Raw genomic sequence first — 12,750 nt, forward strand, 5'->3', positions numbered from 1 at the left:
TCACTGCCCCCCTGTCAAAAGGGCCATCTGAAAAAAGTGTAAAATCCAGAAAGGCAGGACAGGCCATGGAGAACTGGGAGCCTTGTTATGCTGATGGTCGAGATGTAAATTGCCAACAGCCACTCTGGAGAAGTGTATGGTGTTTCCTGAAACATCTAAAAAACAGAGCCTAGGGCACTTCCACTTATGGTCCTATAGCTTAGGGCAATTAACATCAAAAAGACACAGCCACCCCAAAGTTTGGGACGGCTCTGTTTACAAGAACCTCGTATACGGTACAAGTTCAATATCACAGTAAACGAAAAATGGATAAAGAAGTTGTGGTACTTACGTACAATGCAATATCACTCAGCAATGAAATCTATGTCATCAGGCCCGTAGCAGCATAATGAGTGGATTCAGGTACGATGATTCTAAGTGAAATAAGTCACACAGAAAAAGAAACATCATAAGATATCACTACTACACGGAATGTAAACTTGGCTACACAGGAACTGAATTACAAAACAGAACAGGGTCTGAAATGTAGAAAAGCAACTTATGCTTGCTTAAGGGGAAAGGTGAATTGGGGTGCTGCATAAAACCAGAGATTGAAATTAGCACAGATACCATTCCATAAGCCAAATATGTAATAGACAAGAGCTACTCCTTGCTCAACGAAGTGGACTCAACACCCCATATTAAAAGCCTAAGAATATACCTGACTAGCAAGAATCTTAAAACCTATGGATTTATATGTCTCCGAAAGAGAATCAAGCGTGTGTACAGCGGCATAAACGCAGCAGTGATATGATTGGTGAGGTTCGGTGAGCAAATTCAGACCCTTTGAAGTTATATTGCATGGTAACCATTCCATGGGTCTCAACTCTCCAGTTTTAAGGGATTCTTCCTTCAGCTAAAACATGCATGTGGAACCCAGAGTATGATCCACCGTGTGATCGGGAAACGTGTTCAAATGTGTCTCAGTTTTCGTCCCCTGGTACTCGGGTGCAACATTCCAGACGCTTTACTAACACTCTCCCCACTTGGAGAGTCAGTGCCTTTAACCTCCTGTTTGGCCCAGTTTGCAATTTCTGCGGAAAATGAACAGGAATAGGGAGAACCAATGAGAGCCTAGCTGGAGGTGTCTGGACGGTCAAGTTTATCTCTCATTTCCCACCAGGAAGAGGAATTAACCAAAGGCTCACCGTGCCGTGATGGAACCACACTAGGGCCTGAAGCAATCCTGCGGTGTTGCGGTCAGCTCACAACAAAGCGAGTTGAAGAAAGGAGCTCAGGGGAACTACAATTCACAAACCTGCAGAGTTATAAATGACAGCTATCGTCCAAAAATATATCGAAGTAAGGCTGCCAAGAGGACTAGAATGCGGGGCATAATTGCAGGAAACCGATTTCAGGAGGTAGACTGGATTTGCATGTAAAGCATAGGAAAAGAGGCAGAACGTCCAAAATGATGCACTTGGCCAAAAAGGGCGTATGCGTTTTTTCCTGAATATATTCAGGAAAAAACGCATACGCCCTTTTTGGCCAACCAAGCAAGCTTGCAAAGGAAATCTGCACTACAATGAAGTCTCACTGCCCCCCGGTCAAAAGGGCCATCTGAAATAAGTGTAAAATCCAGAAAGGCAGGACAGGCCATGGAGAACTGGGAGCCTTGTTATGCTGATGTGCGGGATGTAAATTGCCAACAGCCACTCTGGAGAAGTGTACGGTGTTTACTGAAACTTCTAAAAAACAAAGCAACAGAGCCTAGGGCACTTCGACTTATGGTCCTATAGCTTAGGGAAATTAAAATCAAAAAGACACAGCCACCCCAAAGTTTGAGACGGCTCTGTTTGCAAGAACCTCATTTACGATCCAAGTTCAATATTGCAGAAAGCGAAAAATGGATAAAGACGTTTTGGTACTTACGTACAATGCAATATCACTCAGCAATGAAATCTATGTCATCAGGCCCGTAGCAGCATAATGAGTGGATTCAGGTACAATGATTCTAAGTGAAATAAGTCACACAGAAAAAGAAACATCATAAGATATCACTAATACACGGAATGTAAAATTGGCTACACAGGAACTGAATTACAAAACAGAACAGGGTCTCAAATGTAGAAAAGCACCATATGCTTGCTTAAGGGGAAAGTTGAGTTGGGGTGCTGCAGAAAACCAGAGATTGAAATGAGCACAGAAACCATTCCATAAGCCAAATATGTAATAGACAAGAGCTACTCCTTGCTCAACGAAGTGGACTCAACACCCCATATTAAACGCATACGAATATACCTGACTAGTAAGAATCTTAAAACCTATGGATTTATATGTCTCCGAAAGAGAACCAAGCGTGTGTACAGCAGCATAAACACAGCAGTCATAGGATTGGTGATGTTCGGTGAGCAAATGCAGACCCTTTGAAGTCATATTGCATGGTACCCATTCCATGGGTCTCAACTCTCCAGGTTTAAGGGATTCTTCCTTCAGCTAAAACATGCATGTGGAACCCAGAGTATGATCCACCATGTGACCGGGAAACGTATTCGAATGTTTCTCAGTTTTCGTCCCTTGGTACTTGGGTGCAACATTCCAGACGCTTTACTAACACTCTCCCCACTTGGAGAGTCAGTGCCTTTAACCTCCTGTTGGGCCGGTTTGCAATTTCTGCGGAAGATGAACAGGAATAGGGAGAAACAATGAGAGACTAGCTGGAGGTGTCTGGACAGGCAAATTTAACTCTCATTTCCCACCAGGAAGAGGAGTTAACCAAAGGCAGAGACTGCCGTGTCAGAACCACACTAGGGCCTGAAGCAATCCTGCGGTGTTGTGGCCAGCTCACAAGAAAGCGAGTTAAAGAAAGGAGCTCAGGGGCACTGTAATTCACAAACCTGCAGAGTTATAAATGACAGCTATCGTCCAAAAATATATTGAAGTGAGGCTGCCAAGAGCAGTTGAAAGCGGGGCAGAATTACAGGAAACCGATTTCAGGAGGTAGACTGGAATTGCATGTAAAGCATAGGAAAAGTGGCAGAACGTCCACAATGATGCACTTGGCCAAAAAGGGCGTATGCGTTTTTTCCTGAATATATTCAGGAAAAAACGCATACGCCCTTTTTGGCCAACCAAGCAAGCTTGCAAAGGAAATCTGCACTACAATGAAGTCTCTCTGCCCCCTGGTAAAAGGGCCATCTGAAAAAAGTGTAAAATCCAGAAAGGCAGGACAGGCCATGGAGAACTGGGAGCCTTGTTATGCTGATGGGCGGGATGTAAATTGCCAACAGCCACTCTGGAGAAGTGTATGGTGTTTCCTGAAACACCTAAAACACAAAACAACAGAGCCTAGGGCACTTCCACTTATGGTCTTATAGCTTAGGGAAATTAAAATCAAAAAGACAGAGCAACCCCAAAGTTTGGGCCGGCTCTGTTTACAAGAACATCGTTTACGGTACAAGTTCAATATAGCAGAAAGCGAAAAATGGATAAAGACGTTGTGGTACTTACGTACAATGCAATATCACTCAGCAATGAAATCTATGTCATCAGGCCCCTCACAGCATAATGAGTGGATTCAGTACGATGATTCTAAGTGAAATAAGTCACACAGAAATAGAAACATCATAAGATATCACTACTACACGGAATGTAAACTTGGCTACACAGGAACTGAATTACAAATGAGAACAGGGTCTCAAATGTAGAAAACCAACTTATGCTTGCTTAAGGGGAAAGGTGAGTTGGGGTGCTGCATAAAACCAGAGATTGAAATTAGCACTGATACCGTTCCATAAGCCAAATATGTAACAGACAAGAGCTACTCCTTGCTCAACGAAGTGGACACAACACCCCATATTAAACGCCTAAGAATATACCTGACTAGTAAGACTCTTAATACCTATGCATTTATATGTCTCCGAAAGAGAATCAATAGTGTGTACAGCGGCATAAACGCAGCAGTGATAGGATTGTTGAGGTTCAGTGACCAAATGCAGACCCTTTGAAGACATATTGCATGGTACCCATTCCATGGGTCTCAACTCTCCAGGTTTAAGGGATTCTTCCTTCAGCTGAAACATGCATGTGGAATCCAGAGTATGATCCACCGTGTGATCGGGAAACGTGTTCAAATGTGTCTCAGTTTTCGTCCCCTGGTACTCGGGTGCAACATTCCAGACGCTTTACTAACACTCTCCCCACTTGGAGAGTCAGTGCCTTTAACCTCCTGTTTGGCCCAGTTTGCAATTTCTGCTGAAGATGAACAGGAATAGGGAGAACCCATTAGCGACTAGCTGGTGGTGTCTGGAAGGGCAAATTTAACTCTCATTTCCCACCAGGAAGATGAATTAACCAAAGGCTCAGTGTGCCATGCCGGAACCACACTAGGGCCTGAAGCAATCCTGTGGTGTTGTGGCCAGCTCACAAGAAAGCGAGTTGAAGGAAGGAGCTCAGGGACACTGTAATTCACAAACCTGCAGAGTTATAAATGACAGCTATCGTCCAAAAATATATTGAAGTAAGGCTGCCAAAAGGACTTGAAAGCGGGGCATAATTGCAGGAAACCGATATCAGGAGGTAGACTGGAATTGCATTTAAAGCATAGGAAAAGAGGCAGAACTTCCACAATGATGCACTTGGCCAAAAAGGGCATATGCGTTTTTTCCTGAATATATTCAGGAAAAAACGCATACGCACTTTTTGGCCAACCAAGCAAGCTTGCAAAGGAAATCTGCACTACAATGAAGTCTCACTTCCCCCCGGTCAAAAGGGCCATCTGAAAAAAGTGTAAAATCCAGAAAGGCAGGACAGGCCATGGAGAACTGGGAGCCTTGTTATGCTGATGGGTGGGATGTAAATTGCCAACAGCCACTCTGGAGAAGTGTATGGTGTTTCCTGAAACATCTAAAAAAACAAAGCAACAGAGCCTAGGGCACTTCCACTTATGGTCCTATAGCTTAGGGAAATTAAAATGAAAAAGACACAGCCACCCCAAAGTTTGGGATGGCTCTGTTTACAAGAACCTCGTTTACGGTACAAGTTCAATATCACAGAAAGTGAAAAATGGATAAAGAAGTTGTGGTACTTACGTACAATGCAATATCACTCAGCAATGAAATCTATGTCATCAGGTCTGTAGCAGCATAATGAGTGGATTCAGGTACGATGATTCTAAGTGAAATAAGTCACACAGAAAAAGAAACATCATAAGATATCACTACTACACGTAATGTAAACTTGGCTACACAGGAATTGAATTACAAAACAGAACAGGGTCTCAAATGTAGAAAACCAACTTATGTTTGCTTAAGGGGAAAGGTGAGTTGGGGTGCAGCATAAAACCAGAGATTGAAATTAACACAGATACCATTCCATAAGCCAAATATGTAATAGACAAGAGCTACTCCTTTTTCAACGAAGTGGAATCAACACCCCATATTAGACGCCTAAGAATATACCTGACTAGTAAGAATCTTAAAACCTATGGATTTATATGTCTTTGAAAGAGAATCAAGCATGTGTACAGCGGCATAAACGCAGCAGTGATAGGATTGGTGAGGTTCGGTGAGCTAATGCACACCCTTTGAAGTCATACTGCATGGTACCCATTCCATGGCTCTCAACTCTCCATGTTAGAGGGATTCTTCCTTCAGCTAAAACATGCATGTTGAACCCAGAGTACGATCCACCGTGTGATAGGGAAACGTGTTCAAATGTGTCTCAGTTTTTGTTCCCTGTTACTCGGGTGCAACATTCCAGATGCTTTACTAACACTCTCCCCACTTGGAGAGTCAGTGCCTTTAACCTCCTGTTTGGCCCAGTTTGCAATTTCTGCGGAAAATGAACAGGAATAGGGAGAACCAATGAGAGACTAGCTGGAGGTGTCTGGACGGGCAAATTTAACTCTCATTTCCCACCAGGAAGAGGAATTAACCGAAGGCTCAGCGTGCCATGCCAGAACCACACTAGGGCCTGAAGCAATCCTGCGGTGTTGCAGCCAGCTCACAAGAAAGCGAGTTGAAGAAAGGAGCTCAGGGGCACTGTAATTCACAAACCTGCAGAGTTATATATGACAGCTATCGTCCAAAGATATATTGAAGTAAGGCTGCCAAGAGGACTTGAAAGCAGGGCAGAATTGCAGGAAACCGATTTCAGGAGGTAGACTGGAATTGCATGTAAAGCATAGGAAAAGAGGCAGAACGTCCAGAATGATGCACTTGGCCAAAAAGGACGTATGCGTTTTTTCCTGAGTATATTCAGGAAAAAACGCATACACACTTTTTGGCCAACCAAGCAAGTTTGCAAAGGAAATCTGCACTACAAAGAAGTCTCACTGCCCCCTGGTCAAAAGGGCCATCTGAAAAATGTGTAAAATCCAGAAAGGCAGGACAGGCCTTGGAGAACTAGGAGCCTTGTTATGCAGATAGGCGGGATGTAAATTGCCAACACCCACTCTGGAGAAGTGTATGTTGTTTCCTGAAACATCTCAAAAACACAGCAACAGAGCCTAGGGCAATTCCACTTATGCTCCTATAGTTTAGGGAAATTAAAATCAAAAAGACACAGCCACCCCACAGTTTGGGACGGCTCTGTTTACAAGAACCTCGTTTACGGTACAAGTTCAATATAAGAGAAAGCGAAAAATGGATAAAGAAGTTGTCGTACTTACATACAATGCAATATCACTCAGCAATGAAATCTATGTCATCAGGCCCGTAGGAGCATAATGAGTGGTTTCAGGTATGATGATTTTAAGTGAAATAAGTCACATAGAAATAGAAACATCATAAGATATCACTAATACACGGAATGTAAACTTGGCTACACAGGAACTGAATTACAAAACAGAACAGGGTCTCAAATGTAGAAAACCAACTTATGCTTGCTTAAGGGGAAAGGTGAGTTGGGGAGCTGCATAAAACCAGAGATTGAAATTACAACAGATACCGTTCCATAAGCCAAATATGTAATACACAAGAGCTACTCCTTGCTCAACGAAGTGGACTCAACACTCCATGTTAAACGCCTAAGAATATACCTGACTAGTAATAATCTTAAAACCTATGGATTTATATGTCTCCGAAAGAGAATCAAGCGTGTGTACAGCGGCATAAACGCAGCAGTGATAGGATTGGTGAGGTTCGGTGAGCAAATGCAGACCCTTTGAAGGCATATTGCATGGTACCCATTCCATGGGTCTCAACTCTCCAGGTTTAAGGGATTCTTCCTTCAGCTAAATCATGCATGTGGAACCCAGAGTATGATCCATCGTGTGATCGGGAAACGTGTTCAAATGTGTCTCAGTTTTCGTCCCCTGGTACTCGGGTACAACATTCCAGACGCTTTACTAACACTCTCCCCACTTGGAGAGTCAGTGCCTTTAAACTCCTGTTTGGCCCAGTTTGCAATTTCTGCGGAAGATGAACAGGAATAGGCAGAACTAATGAGAGACTAGCTGGAGGTGTCTGGACGGGCAAATTTAACTCTCATTTCCCACCAGGAAGAGGAGTTAACCAAAGGCAGAGACTGCCTTGTCAGAACCACACTAGGGCCTGAAGCAATCCTGCGGTGTTGCGGCCAGCTCACAAGAAAGCGAGTTAAAGAAAGGAGCTCAGGGGCACTGTAATTCACAAACCTGCAGAGTTATAAATGACAGCTATCGTCCAAAAATATACTGAAGTGAGGCTGCCAAGAGGAGTTGAAAGCGGGGCAGAATTACAGGAAACCGATTTCAGGAGGTAGACTGGAATTGCATTTAAAGCATAGGAAAAGAGGCAGAACGTCCACAATGATGCACTTGGCCAAAAAGGGTGTATGCGTTTTTTCCTGAATATATTCAGGGAGAAACACATAAGCACTTTTTGGCCAACCAAGCAAGCTTGCAAAGGAAATCTGCACTACAATGAAGTCTCACTGCCCCCCGGTCAAAAGGGCCATCTGAAAAAAGTGTAAAATCCAGAAAGGCAGGACAGGCCATGGAGATCTGGGAGCCTTTTTATGCTGATGGGCAGGATGTAAATTGCCAACAGCCACTCTGGAGAAGTGTATGGTGTTTCCTGAAACATCTAAAACACAAAACAACAGAGCCTAGGGCACTTCCACTTATGGTCTTATAGCTTAGGGAAATTAAAATCAATAAGACACAGCAACCCCAAAGTTTGGGCCGGCTCTCTTTACAAGAACCTCGTTTACGGTACAAGTTCAATATCGCAGAAAGCGAAAAATGGATAAAGAAGTTGTGGTTCTTACGTACAATGCAATATCACTCAGCAATGAAATCTATGTCATCAGGCCCCTCACAGCATAATGAGTGGATTCAGTACGATGATTCTAAGTGAAATAAGTCACACAGAAATAGAAACATCATAAGATATCACTACTACACGGAATGTAAACTTGGCTACACAGGAACTGAATTACAAATGAGAACAGGGTCTCAAATGTAGAAAACCAACTTATGCTTGCTTAAAGGGAAAGGTGAGTTGCGGTGCTGCATAAAACCAGAGATTGAAATTAGCACAGATACCGTTCCATAAGCCAAATATGTAACAGACAAGAGCTACTCCTTGCTCACCGAAGTGGACACAACACCCCATATTAAATGCCTAAGAATATACCTGACTAGTAAGACTCTTAATACCTATGGATTTATATGTCTCCGAAAGAGAATCAAGCGTGTGTACAGCGGCATAAACGCAGCAGTGATAGGATTGTTGAGGTTCGGTGATCAAATGCAGACCCTTTGAAGTCATATTGCATGGTACCCATTCCATGGGTCTCAACTCTCCAGGTTTAAGGGATTCTTCCTTCAGCTGAAACATGCATGTGGAATCCAGAGTATGATCCACCGTGTGATCGGGAAACGTGTTCAAATGTGTCTCAGTTTTCGTCCCCTGGTACTCGGGTGCAACATTCCAGACGCTTTACTAACACTCTCCCCATTTGGAGAGTCAGTGCCTTTAACCTCCTGTTTGGCCCAGTTTGCAATTTCTGTTGAAGATGAACAGGAATAGGGAGAACCCATGAGAGACTAGCTGGAGGTGTCTGGACGGGCAAATTTAACTCTCATTTCCCACCAGGAAGAGGAATTTACCAAAGGCTCAGCATGCCATGCCAGAACCCCACTAGGGCCTGAAGCAATCCTGTGGTGTTGCGGCCAGCTCACAAGAAAGTGAGTTGAAGGAAGGAGCTCAGGGACACTGTAATTCACAAACCTGCAGAGTTATAAATGACAGCTATCGTCTAAAAATATATTGAAGTAAGGCTGCCAAGAGGACTTGAAAGCTGGGCAGAATGGCAGGAAACCGATTTCAGGAGGTAGACTGGAATTGCATGTAAAGCATAGGAAAAGAGGCAGAACGTCCACAATGATGCACTTGGCCAAAAAGGGCGTATGCGTTTTTTCCTGAATATATTCAGGAAGAAACACATACGCCCTTTTTGGCCAACCAAGCAAGCTTGCAAAGGAAATCTGCACTACAATGAAGTCTCACTGCCCCCCGGTCAAAAGGGCCATCTGAAAGAAGTGTAAAATCCAGAAAGGCAGGACAGGCCTGGAGAACTGGGAGCCTAGTTATGCATATGGGCGGGATGTAAATTGCCAACAGCCACTCTGGAGAAGTGTATGGTGTTTCCTGAAACATCTAAAACACAAAACAACAGAGCCTAGGGCACTTCCACTTATGGTCTTATAGCTTAGGGAAATTAAAATCAAAAAGACACAGCCACCCCAAAGTTTGGGCCGGCTCTGTTTACAAGAACCTCGTTTATGGTACAAGTTCAATATCGCAGAAAGCGAAAAATGGATAAAGACTTTGTGGTACTTACGTACAATGCAATATCACTCAGCAATGAAATCTATGTCATCAGGCCCATAGCAGCATAATGAGTGGATTCAGTACGATGATTCTAAGTGAAATAAGTCACACAAAAATAGAAACATCATAAGATATCACTAATACACGGAATGTAAACTTGGCTACACAGGAACTGAATTACAAAACAGAACAGGGTCTCAAATGTAGAAAACCAACTTATGCTTGCTTAAGGGGAAAGGTGAGTTGGGGTGCTGCATAAAACCAGAGATTGAAATTAGCACAGATACCGTTCCATAAGCCAAATATGTAACAGACAAGAGCTACTCCTTGCTCAATGAAGTGGACACAACACCCCATATTAAACGCCTAAGAATATACCTGACTAGTAACACTCTTAAAACCTATGGATTTCTATGTCTCCGAAAGAGAATCAAGTGTGTGTACAGTGGCATAAACGCAGCAGTGATAGGATTGGTGAGGTTCGGTTAGCAAATGCAGACCCTTTGAAGTCATATTGCATGGTACCCATTCCATGGGTCTCCACTCTCCAGGTTTAAGGGATTCTTCCTTCCGCTGAAACATGCATGTGGAATCCAGAGTATGATCCACCGTGTGATCGGGAAACTGTTCAAATGTGTCTCAGTTTTCGTCCCCTGGTACTCGGGTGCAACATTCCAGACGCTTTACTAACACTCTCCCCACTTGGAGAGTCAGTGCCTTTAACCTCCAGTTTGGCCCAGTTTGCAATTTCTGTGGAAGATGAACAGGAATAGGGAGAACCCATGAGAGACTAGCTGGAGGTGTCTGGACGGGCAAATTTAACTCTCATTTCCCACCAGGAAGAGGAATTAACCAAAGGCTCAGCGTGTCATGCCGGAACCACCCTAGGCCCTGAAGCAATGCTGCGGTGTTGCGGCCAGCTCACAAGAAAGCGAGTTGAAGGAAGGAGCTCAGGGGCACTGTAATTCACAAACCTGCAGAGTTATAAATGACAGCTATCGTTCAAAAATATATTGAAGTAAGGCTGCCAAGAGGACTTGAAAGCGGGGCAGAATTGCAGGAAACCGATTTCAGGAGGTAGACTGGAATTGCATGTAAAGCATAGGAAAAGAGGCAGAACGTCCACAATGATGCACTTGGCCAAAAAGGGCGTATGCATTTTTTCCTGAATATATTCAGGAAAAAAGGCATACGCTCTTTTTGGCCAACCAAGCAAGCTTGCAAAGGAACTCTGCACTACAATGAAGTCTCAGTGCCCCCCGGTCAAAAGGGCCATCTGAAAAAAGTGTAAAATCCAGAAAGGCAGGACAGGCCATGGAGAACTGGGAGCCTTTTTATGCTGATGGGCGGGATGTAAATTGCCAACAGCCACTCTGGAGAAGTGTATGGTGTTTCCTGAAACATCTAAAACACAAAACAACAGAGCCTAGGGCACTTCCACTTATGGTCTTATAGCTTAGGGAAATTAAAATCAAAAACACACAGCCACCCCAAAGTTTGGGACGGCTATGACTACAAGAACCTCATTTACGGTACAAGTTCAATATCACAGAAAGTGAGAAATGGATAAAGAAGATGTGGTACTTACGTACAATGCAATATCACTCAGCAATGAAATCTATGTCATCAGGCCCGTAGCAGCATAATGAGTGGATTCAGGTACGATGATTCTAAGTGAAATAAGTCACACAGAAAAAGAAACATCATAAGATATCACTACTACACGGAATGTAAACTCGGCTACACAGGAACTGAATTACAAAACAGAACAGGGTCTCAAATGTAGAAAACCAACTTATGCTTGCTTAAGGGGAAAGGTGAGTTGGGGTGCTGCATAAAACAAGAGATTGAAATTAGCACAGATACCGTTCCATAAGCCAAATATATAATAGACAAGAGCTACTCTTGCTCAACGAAGTGGACTCAACACCCCATATTAAACGCTTAAGAATATACCTGACCAGTAAGAATCTTAAAACCTATGGATTTATATGTCTCCGAAAGAGAATCAAGCATGTGTACAGCGGCATAAATGCAGCAGTGATAAGATTGGTGAGGTTCAGTGAGCAAATGCAGACCCTTTGAAGTCATATTGCATGGTACCCATTCCATGGGTCTCAACTCTCCAGGTTTAAAGGATTCTTCCTTCAGCTAAAGCATGCATGTGGAACCCAGAGTATGATCCACCGTGTGATCGGGAAACGTGTTCAAATGTGTCTCAGTTTTCGTCCCCTGGTACTCGGGTGCAACATTCCACATGCTTTACTAACACTCTCCCCACATGGAGAGTCAGTGGCTTTAACCTCCTGTTTGGCCCAGTTTGCAGTTTCTGCGGAAGATGAACAGGAATAGGGAGAAACAATGAGAGACTAGCTGGAGGTGTCTGGACGGGCAAATTTAACTCTCATTTCTCACCAGGAAGAGGAATTAACCAAAGGCTCAGCGTGCCATGCGGAACCACACTAGGGCCTGAAGCAATCCTGCGGTGTTGCGGGCAGCTGACAAGAATGCGAGTTGAAGAAAGGAGCTCAGGGGCACTGTAATTCACAAACCTGCAGAGTTATAAATGACAGCTATCGTCCAAAAATATATTGAAGTAAGGCTGCCAAGAGGACTTGAAATGGGGCCGAATTGCAGGAAACCGATTTCAGGAGGTAGACAGGAATTTCAGTTAAAGCATAGGAAAAGAGGGGGAATGTCCACAATGATGCACTTGGCCGAAAAGGGCATATGCGTTTCTTCCTGAATATATTCAGGAAAAAACGCATATGCACTTTTTGCCCAACCAAGCAAGCTTGCAAAGGAAATCGGCACTACAATGAAGTCTCACTGTCCCCTGGTCAAAAGGCCCATCTGAAAAAAGTGTAAAATCCAGAAAGGCAGGACAGGCCATGGAGAACTGGGAGCATTGTTATGCTGATGGGCGGGATGTAAATTGCCAAGAGCCACTCTG

This window comes from Orcinus orca, chromosome 2, assembly GCF_937001465.1.
Source record: "Orcinus orca chromosome 2, mOrcOrc1.1, whole genome shotgun sequence".
NCBI lineage: Eukaryota > Metazoa > Chordata > Mammalia > Artiodactyla > Delphinidae > Orcinus > Orcinus orca.